We start from the raw sequence: 10037 nt of genomic DNA on the forward strand, positions 1-10037 counted from the left end.
GAGTTGCATCCATCCAACTGAAAATTGGTTTTCACATGTGAAATGTGCCTCCCTTGCAGCACAATAGGATTTTCCCAAGGTGCAAAAATGCATCTTCTAACTGGATTTACTCGTAACTATAAATGAGGCCCATATCTGTAAAATACAGCCATGCCTCTGTTACCTAGGGAAATGTTGTGTACTTGATTTGAGCCTTGTCTGAATAAACGACTTAGAGAGTCACTTTGAAGTCACTAACATCTCTCTCTTCCACGTCCTGCCATCTACATTTTACTTTTCCTCCTGCTCAATTTAGGATGTTATGTCTGTACGTTTTGTGTAAAAGGCCAGCATGTGCCTACATGCTAGCTTACTTATAGGTAACGCATTCAAGTGTATCATCCCATGGAGAGATTTAAGTTGGAATTTAAACGGATAATTGTATTGAAGTTTATAAAGGAAATGGTTAAGCATGAATCAAGGGATCAGTTTTATTTTTTACAGTGAAGGATAAAAAGTAAATTAATGCAGGGAAGCTTGACGACAGGGACCATGAAGCTTTTGTCTGTTGTTTTCTTCAAGAAGAAACCTGCCAGAAGCTTCACTGTAATATAACCAGTAGCTGTAAAGTTGAATTGTGCACATTCTATTGCTACAAAGGTATAAAAAGTAAAAACACAAACATAAGTAAAAGGTAATGTTTATGCTTATTTTGATATTATATTGTTTTCACGATATAATCATAAATAAAAAGTAAAATGTGACTTTAAATGAGAATATATGTATAATAGTGCAAAGATAGGTACAGTGTATAGCACTTCTCTATTCAGAGCATTGCCACAACAGTAACAGAGACACTACCCCCACCAGTCCCATCTCCAGTAAGCACAAACTGTAGATCAGCGGCATGACTGGCTGGATCAGGGTGATAGTCAATACTATTCTGATTTTCAATTGTATGAATGGTGTGAGATATGCAGGATTTGAAAGCATCACCATGTACTTATACTGCCAAGTATTCTACATCTGCAGCACTATATTGCTTGCTTCTATGACTAGTACTATCATTTCAACTCCATCAACCTATCTTGGCAGACAAACATTGACATTGTATATATTTATTGCATGTATAACAGTACAACTACTCCAAACATGTTATCAAGTGTGTTAGCAATTATGATTCAGTTTTGCAATACTGGAAAGTGCATTTATGTCTGTATAGCTGGCAGAGGGGTCTGTGGGTATTTTGGATAAAAATACGTTGAGCCAAGACAAGCTGTCTGTGGACATGTATCATTTATTAGTCCTGCTTTTATGCAAATAGCATGACATAGCGTGATGGCCAATCGTAATTAAACAAAAGTGTACATTATATAATAAAATGTACAGCAATGATAGCTTATTTTTGACATCACTTTAATGATTAAAAGGCATGTATATCCCAGACTCCTATAAAATAAAAAAGCAATGTAGTCACATATTATTGGAAATTTATTTATATTAGAGTAGCAACAGGTAGAAATTATTCTCTTGTACACTAGGGGTTTACTGTTAAACTGTTAAACTGTATGTAAAAATGCTGAAAAGTTTGAGATCCACTATTTCATATTTGCCAACTGTCCTGGAATTTCCAGGAGACTCCCGAATTCTGGGTAGGTCTCCCGGACTCCCAAGAGAGTGGGCAATTCTCCTGCATCCTGCTCACTTCCTAGTGAAGTGGACGAGATGAGGGCCTCCGTGACGCGATTCTTTGCATTGTCATTTAGATCCTGCACCCCCACACAGAAAAAATACACTAATGCGTCATTGCATCCTGGGCTTTGGGTCCCACCCAACTCCGTATCTGGAGGGGAGTAAATAAAAAAATCAGCAAGTATGCTCTATTTGTGAGTGGATCTTATAAACTAAAACTAGGATTGTCAAGGCCCTTCTCCTGTGAACTTCCCATTATTGTAAATGAGCAGTAGAGGGCCTTAGACAACCCTGATCAAAGCCCATCTAAGAAGGAGAATCAATGGATTGAATAAGCATCAACATTCTAAAGTGTATCCTACCTTACAGAAAAGTTATAGTGCTGGAAAAACTAACCAGAGACTGAGACTAAAGATTTATTTTATATAGATTTCATGAGTGTCCCATTTGCGTAGTAAAGTTCACAAAACAAAATATATTCTTAAAAGTTCAGGGGCTCTTGGAAGTGACTCTTCTGCAGACAGTAATAAACCCCACATTTGAATTAGTGCTAAGCACTCATGTTGTCAATAGCGTCGTAAAATGTATCATCCTATTCCATCTCCTGTCTTTCATATACCTCCAAAGTAAGAACCATCAGAGATTTACTTCTTCCTCTGGATCTGTATTTCTTTTCTTTTATTTCTGCTCACATTTTACAATGCATTGTGGAAAGTAGAGCTACGTGTTTCATATTACATATCAATATAAAAGTAGTGAAAAACTGAAGATGAAAACTTTTTAAATAATCTCTAAAATATTAATTAACTAGGATTTCTTGAAAAGGAATCCAAATCCATTAGTCCAAATCCATATACAAAATCTAGTAAATAATATCTAAGTGCATTTTATTATATGTGCTGTATGTTTATTGGGAGAGAACTGAATATGTCCTGGTTGGTTGATTTTTGTTTTTTTTTGTTTGCTACTGCTTGTCTGTCTAACGTAGGTCGAGTATGGTAAGGGTGCATTGACGCTAATGCGACTGATGCATGGAAATGCATATATGCCTGTCTCAATTGCGAGTGCCGGAGGACAGGTACAAACACACGCTTATGATGATAATGACAGTCGCCAGCACTAGCTAGTCACTTCTTATTGGCTGATACACCTCTGATAGCTGATAGGAGCTTTCTTCATTGATCATGCATATATTATACAATATTTTGTGCATAGTTTTAAAAATACATTTTTGCTACTTTGATTTAAAGCAAGAAGGAATATAATATCAGCTGTATTATATGTTGGCGGAATATGTTGGCGCTATATCATACTTGCCAACTCTCCCGGAATGCCTGGGAGACTCCTGCATTTTGCGAGAGTCTCAAGGACTCCCGGGAGAGTGTGGCAATCTCCCGGATCTGCCCACTTCACTAGGAAGTGCCCAGAATTAGGTCCCAAACGCCGCAATTTCCGGTGAATCGCGGCGTTTGGGCCCGCCCCCCCGCTGTCAAATGACGCGTTTGCGTCATTAGGTCATGGGGGCCAGGTCCAAAATGACGCGCATGTTGGAGCCCCGTCCTCCATCACGCCCACCTCCCCCGCAGGCTCCCGGAATCAAAGAATACAAAGTTGGTAAGTATGCGCTATATAAATAAATGATCATGATGCTGAAGATGATCAAGCCTAATAGTGAATGTGTGTTTCACTATTAAAACAAATGTGAATATGTGGGTGTATGAATGCCTGACATAAACTTGGCGTATTTGGTAGTGGCGCAGAGCTTGCGATGCATGAGACTCACCATACAGGCGTAAATATGCTGTTTTTACGGACGTTTTTAGAAGTTATACCCAGCGTGTGTCCAACCCAGGCCACTTATATTAATATCTAACTTATTAAGTAACAAAGCTAAATTTAAGTTAAAAACAATATAACCTGCTTGTTTTGGCTTCCTGCTTGATCCAGTAGCTTACAAATATAGATTAATATGAAATTAAAATAATCTGCTTTTGATAAATGAAAAGTCCCTGAACGCAAGATAATTTTTTTTTTTTGTAGGCTTATTTCAAATCGCTTAATTAACTTCATATTTTGATAGTTCCATAGAATACATTGTTTGTGTATTATGTTAATTTCTCAGATTTCATAAAAGTACTGTTTTACTACTAGTTTTGTAACATCTTGTGCCCACTCTGTTCAATGAGATGGTGTTTTGTACCAGCTGTCACTGTTTTTTTTACATTATGTTTCTTTCCTTCTATATCTGACACTATCATCTGTTGTTTTTTCAGTAACCCCAAAAGCCTGTTTCCACTTTCTGGTTTCAGAATTGTAATATTGCACTAGATGTTCTTTTGTTTCCAGCATCGCACTAGTGTCCATCAGCTTTTTCAAAATGTCTATAAATTTATAATAATGACTATTGCAACCAAACAAAAAAAAGTAATTATAATTAATAATTTCCATGGTATATTAGATGATACTACTTAATGTAACGGAGGATTTTCCCAATGGCAACGCTCCTCAGTATTTCTCAGCCTTTATGGTAGTGCATTTAAATTCAGCCCACAATAATTAACTTGAAATTAATGAATTAACCTGATCTTGATAAAGTCTTGTGGGCATTGGTTATATTAAGTTATTACCTTTTATAACATATTTTTAATTATTGAAGATAAATGGTCCTCTTTTCAAACCCTCACCTCCCTCCCACCCTCGCCCTATACTTGATCTGCAACAATGTTTATGTAGGTGGTACATGTCAAATTAACATCCACATGAATGCCAGGAGCCAAGGTTTCCCAGCAGGACATTGCCCAGAGCATCACCCTGCCTTCGCTATTATGTCTTTTCCCATAGTGCATCCTGGCGCCATCTCTTCCCCAGCTAAACTCGCACCCAGCCGTCCACATGATGTAAAAAAGAAGCAGACTAGGCCAGTGATGGCCAACCTTTTTTTTAGCTTGGTGTGTCGAAAATCGGAAAAAAAAGTGTAGCCTTCCTTGGGTCGCGTGTCATTTCAAGAAATATCCTTAATTTGGTGATATTTACAGCCCTAAGGCAAAGACAAACAACAAAACCGCTGTTTATGGCGGTTTAAACTGGTTCTCTGCAGAACTCACTTGCTAGCGGTGACACCACGCCTCCACGCAACAACCAGGGATTGGAGCAGAGCGCAGCTAATCAAAGGGCAGCCTCTGAAACTGGAAGTTTTACCGCACCACCCAGGGGCAAGCGCAGGATTTTTAAGGGGGGGTTTACAAATAGTTGAATTCGGAACAAAGCAAAATAAAGCATAAAAAATCATTCCTACCACACAATAAAATACTGTACATTAAAACAATCTAAACCCTTCATTAAAATGAGTATTGACACTCCATATTAAAAATAACAATGATACCACACATCAAAATAGCATTGATAACACACATTAAAACTAGCAATCATACTTCACATTAAAACTAGCAATGATACCGCACATCAAAATAGCATCTAATGTACATTAAAAAAACGAACAACAAAATCAAACAAAAACATTGATAACATGAGACAAGTATGGAATATATATATATATATATATATATATATATATATATATATATATATATATTTGTTATTGGGTTACAGGGTGAAATCGGATACTGGCCACAAGCAATGTTATGTAGTGTTTTTATTAATAGACCAAAGACTCCATTTCTGGTGAGCCTGCAGGGTATACAGAGCTGTGTCATTATATATAAATATTGTATTATAGGATTAAAAAGTAGAGGAATCCTCTACTTTTTCCTCTACCTTTTTAAATCCTATAATACAATATTTATATATAATCACACAGCTCTGTATACCCTGCAGGCTCACCAGAAATTGAGTCTTTGGTCTATTAATAAAAACACTACACAGGATTGCTTGTGGCCAGTATCTGAGGCTATTTTACGATTAAATATTACAAATATCCATTATAAGCCCTACCGTGCCCCAGGGAAGCCAGCCAGTGAAGTCATGCAGGGAGATATGCAAGGGAGGAGCTGCTGCGACTGCCCATGCGCAGCAGCTTCATTTTGCCGATGGGGAGTTGTACAGCAGTTGCGGCGCTGTCAAAGAAGTGTCCGCGGTGGTGCTGTATAAAGAAAATGTTTGGCATGTTTAAAACAGGCAGTCTGACTGACACTCCTGGTGGAACCAGGCATGCCAGTCAAACTGCCTCGGCGTGTCACGAGTGACACACGTGTCATAGGTTCGCCATCACGGGACTAGGCCAAAGTCTTCCATTGCTCCATGGTCTAGTTCTGGTGCTCGCCTGCCCATTGTAGGCACTTTAGGCGGTGGACAAGGGCCAGCACTCTGACTCTATCCATACCGCGATGCACTGTGTGTTCTGACACCTTTGTATCATAGCCAGCATTAGCTTTTCAGCAATTTGTGCTATAGTAGTTCTTCTGTGGGACTGGACCAGACACACTTGCCTTCGTGTCCCTCGGTTCGGTTGCTGCCTAATATATCGCACCACTTGAAAGGTGTGATATATTATTCACGTCACTTGTTAGTGGCTTTAATGTTGTGACTGATTGGGTGTAAAAGGTGTTTTATACATAAAATATTTATTTTCAGCTCTATAGCTGGCCCTTCTAAGTGGACTTATATCAGGCCAATTGTGCTAAAAATATGGTCATTAACATTTAAAAGACAAGTAGTAAATATCTGAAAGGAATCTAAAAAAAAAGAACAAACTAAAACCCAGTTACTTAAATACAAAATTTTACATAAACCTACATTTCATTTCAGCAACACAACATAGATAGCAAGTTTAAAACATAGGGGATCTAACGCCAGCGAAAGTAACTCTCAGAAAGCTGAACATAGTTTTAACCTGTGATACTGTACATTTCATATAAGTGATAAATAACGCAACATGCAAAAGTATAAACACAAGAGAATAAAATAAAAACAACGCTGACTGCACAGCAAACACCAGTACAATAACCTGAATAACAACCGTTATCCAGAACTACAGGAACTTCTATCAAGTGTCTGCATTTTCCTTTCAAGTCACTTTGCGAAACCTGTTTTCAATATTGCTTTATGAGTTTATGAATTGCATGACATCTTATGTGAAACAAGGCTTTGAATTGCATGTTCAATATTTTTCTGTTTTATTTCTTTTTTTTTTTTACTTAAAATGGTAATACTGTTTTGAAAGGAGGTAACTGATGCAACCTGCCAAAAAACATGATGTCATTATGGACTTTCTCATTTTCACCATCTAGCCATTTATCTAGCCTTCAGCACTGAGCTCTGGCACCCATGATAAGAAAGTGTGTTTGTATGTCATTGACTAGAAATATAACATAAACATTTTCCACCACAGAACTCTACACATAAGGAGTACAGAATACAATTGCCACATACCTTAATTGTAAGTTGGAAAAACTATTTTTGAACAGGTACAGCGATAAATATGCATGATACAAGCTTTTAAAAGAAACACAATAAAACACGTGTATATATACTTTTACGTTTTGACTAGGTAATTGTATATATCTATGCTTACATAAGATGTACATTTTATATCCATATACATATGTCAACATCAAGATTATACTTCAGCTGTCTGTATATGTTTATGGAACGTATACGGATATAGATATAAGATCAGACGTGTGCTATCTATTTATTTAAGCTGTATTTGTATATAAAAGTGGATTAGTGAGGGCTTTATCTTTTATATACAGAATATATATAAGCTGTCTATACACACAGTAGCTTCAGAGACACTGTAGCAGCTGCTGGAGGGCTTGTATTCGCAGTCTGTAATTCCCCGCATTCATTCAACCTCAGCCAAAGTGCTGATGAGCACCACCTTGCCTGGGTAGGAAACTGAATTGTGAAGTAAATTTGGCTCCTTTATTAGGAATGCAGTAATCAAAGCAGGCACTTAATTACCAGCCATAGAATGATCAGTTCTAAACTTCTAAAGTATTACAAAAAGAACAATAGTCCAGAGATGGACGGTCGCACTTTAACTTATGGGGCCAGTAATAACTGGAACATAACTGACAAGTAACATTCTATTTATTTATAGACCATATGGATCACATATAAACAGAAGCTTTGTTGTTTTCTGTATGACAGGGCAAGGAAACCTGTGGGCTGCCAGCTGTTGTGGAACTACAAGTCCCTGCAGAATGGTTATGCTGGGACTTGTAGTTCTGCAACAGCTGGAGAGCCATAGGCTGCCTACAGACCTAGAATATAAACAGAAAAGGAAATCACTTACTGCCCATTATGTATTACAATCTGTATGTTATTTTTGTCACATGGCAGAAGTACTGTACAGGGTATAAACTTACCTGATATGATCTCGGTACAGTTCACAAAATGTCCTGAACATCCAGGATTTTCATATTGTTCTGCCAGCACCCTGGCTCAGCCCAAGTCTTTGTAACACACCTGTCATCTCTAGGGCAGTGATAGACAAGATTCTTTATATTTCCAGGTTAAAGTGTCCGCGACTTAGTTTGTGCTGCTTCCCTCACTGGAGCACACATGCTTTTGAAAAAGTACAGAAGAGATTAAAGTTAGCTTACAGAGGTTTTTTTTCCCCAGTCTTTAATATATTTTTGTAAACTCTCTGACACCACCTAGAGGCTTACCTGATGTGGTTTCTTCATGCAGACTTCTTTCAGGAATGAAAAGAAAGAAATACCGGTTTGCTTGAAGGGATGTACTATATCATAAATAGCTGTCTGCATAATTGTAGCCTAGAGAGTTAGGAAGCTTTGGCACAATCAATAGGGGTTTTCCACAATATTCTGAACCTAAGTAATCACGCGGCTCTCCTTTTAAGTGAGGGTACTATTTACTGTCATTAGCATATGGCATTCACTAGAAGAGCTCCTTGAGAACTTATAAAGCTGTTCATCATTTTGGAATGAATATTAGTCATTTTTACATGAAAAAACTGTTTAGTGTTTATTACTGGACACAGGTCAGTTTCACCCCTCGCCAGGAGGAAATACACTTTCATAGTATTTCAAATACTATATCCGTTCATATTAAAAGAAAATTAAGTTTTGCATGAAAGTGTAGCGCCCCCCTGTGGGGGAAACAGGGACAGACGCAACACAAAAGAACTTACCTTGAAAACGATGGTCACCTCCAGTCCGCTTCCGATATCCCAGCTGTGATCCAATCCCAGCAGATCCGCAGCCGAAACTCTTGTCACCTCCAACCACGTCCCTCTAGGAAAGAGACAGAGATTACGGCCGTGCCTACCAGGTAAGGGCTGTCCGAGAATACGGCAACGAACAAGGACACTCTCAGTCCAAGCCCACTTGCCGCCTCCTCGCTTTGCTCTTGCCAAGACGCGGGGGACTACAGGCATTTAAGACCAAGACTAGTCCGAGGACTAATCCCGCCTCAAGTACCTCACACACCTGCCGGTGAGGGCCTAACCGAAAGGGGGAATCGAGCGTGATACTCACCGGGACACTCCCACTTCCGATCCGGTTCTCCTGCACCTTCCCAACACCTGCGGATGACAAGAACACACAGCCTCCCTCTACGCTCTTAGTGAGACTAAGATGGCACCCACAAAACTGGACTGTCTACAACAGAGACCCAACCCTAACAACACTCTAATGGTCGGCAACGCAACTAGGTCAAACAACTATGACTAACTAGGTGTGGTGCACTAACGGAACTACTCACTTACACACTATGGGGAACACCAGCCGGTGTTCACGGACTATACCGGAGGGTGGTTCCTAACCCCCTCACCCAGGTCTAACCAAGGAGACTGTCTCCTCACTATGGGGTCACCCACATACCCTAAGGACCGGTTGCTTCAAGCCCGGCTATGGCTCAGTGGAACAGCCCACTAACCCGCGGGCCGACTGCCGCACGGAACAGCCGATCGAAACTGTACCGCCCGACTGCCTGTACTCGGGTATCTCACATGTGTCCTTACGTCCGGAGCCACAGGTCCACCTGCACGGAACCGGCCTTGGGGACCCTCAACCAGAACCACGGGCCACCCCCCGAACTGCCTTAAGGTGTGCTGCACTGCCACCAACTCACTTAGCCACCCCCTCTGGGAACCAGTGTGACCCCGGGGACCTAAGGGACGGGAAAACTACGTGTGTTCTCCCCTGGCTATGTGTACGCTGGTAACTACACTTGTCCCCCACAGCACGGGTTAGCACAGAAAAACACAGGAACAAGAGCCTACCTTTAATGGGGGCCTGACGTCTTGCCCCTGGACACAGTTATGTAGCACACCCCAAAATACAGTAATACAAACAATACTCGCCACAGACAAATTAAATGCAGTATACAGTACTTTGCACGCTACTTACCAGAGCACACCGCTGCTAGCCAACCAGCCG

The 10037-nt window shown here is 39.9% G+C and overlaps 1 protein-coding gene across 1 annotated transcript in view; it reads right to left on the bottom strand.

Moving 5' to 3' along the window:
* Nucleotides 1-8394, bottom strand: part of EDAR (ectodysplasin A receptor) — a 117945-nt gene extending 109551 nt beyond the window's left edge. Inside the window, exons 1-2 of the mRNA XM_075200271.1 lie at nucleotides 8304-8394; nucleotides 8001-8199 (exon numbers count right to left, since the gene is read on the bottom strand). The gene's annotated coding sequence lies outside the window, so the exon portion shown is untranslated. The remainder of the gene's footprint in view (nucleotides 1-8000; nucleotides 8200-8303) is intronic.
* Nucleotides 8395-10037: the final 1643 nt, after the last annotated feature.

Source organism: Mixophyes fleayi, chromosome 2 (genome assembly GCF_038048845.1).
Source record: "Mixophyes fleayi isolate aMixFle1 chromosome 2, aMixFle1.hap1, whole genome shotgun sequence".
Taxonomy (NCBI): domain Eukaryota; kingdom Metazoa; phylum Chordata; class Amphibia; order Anura; family Limnodynastidae; genus Mixophyes; species Mixophyes fleayi.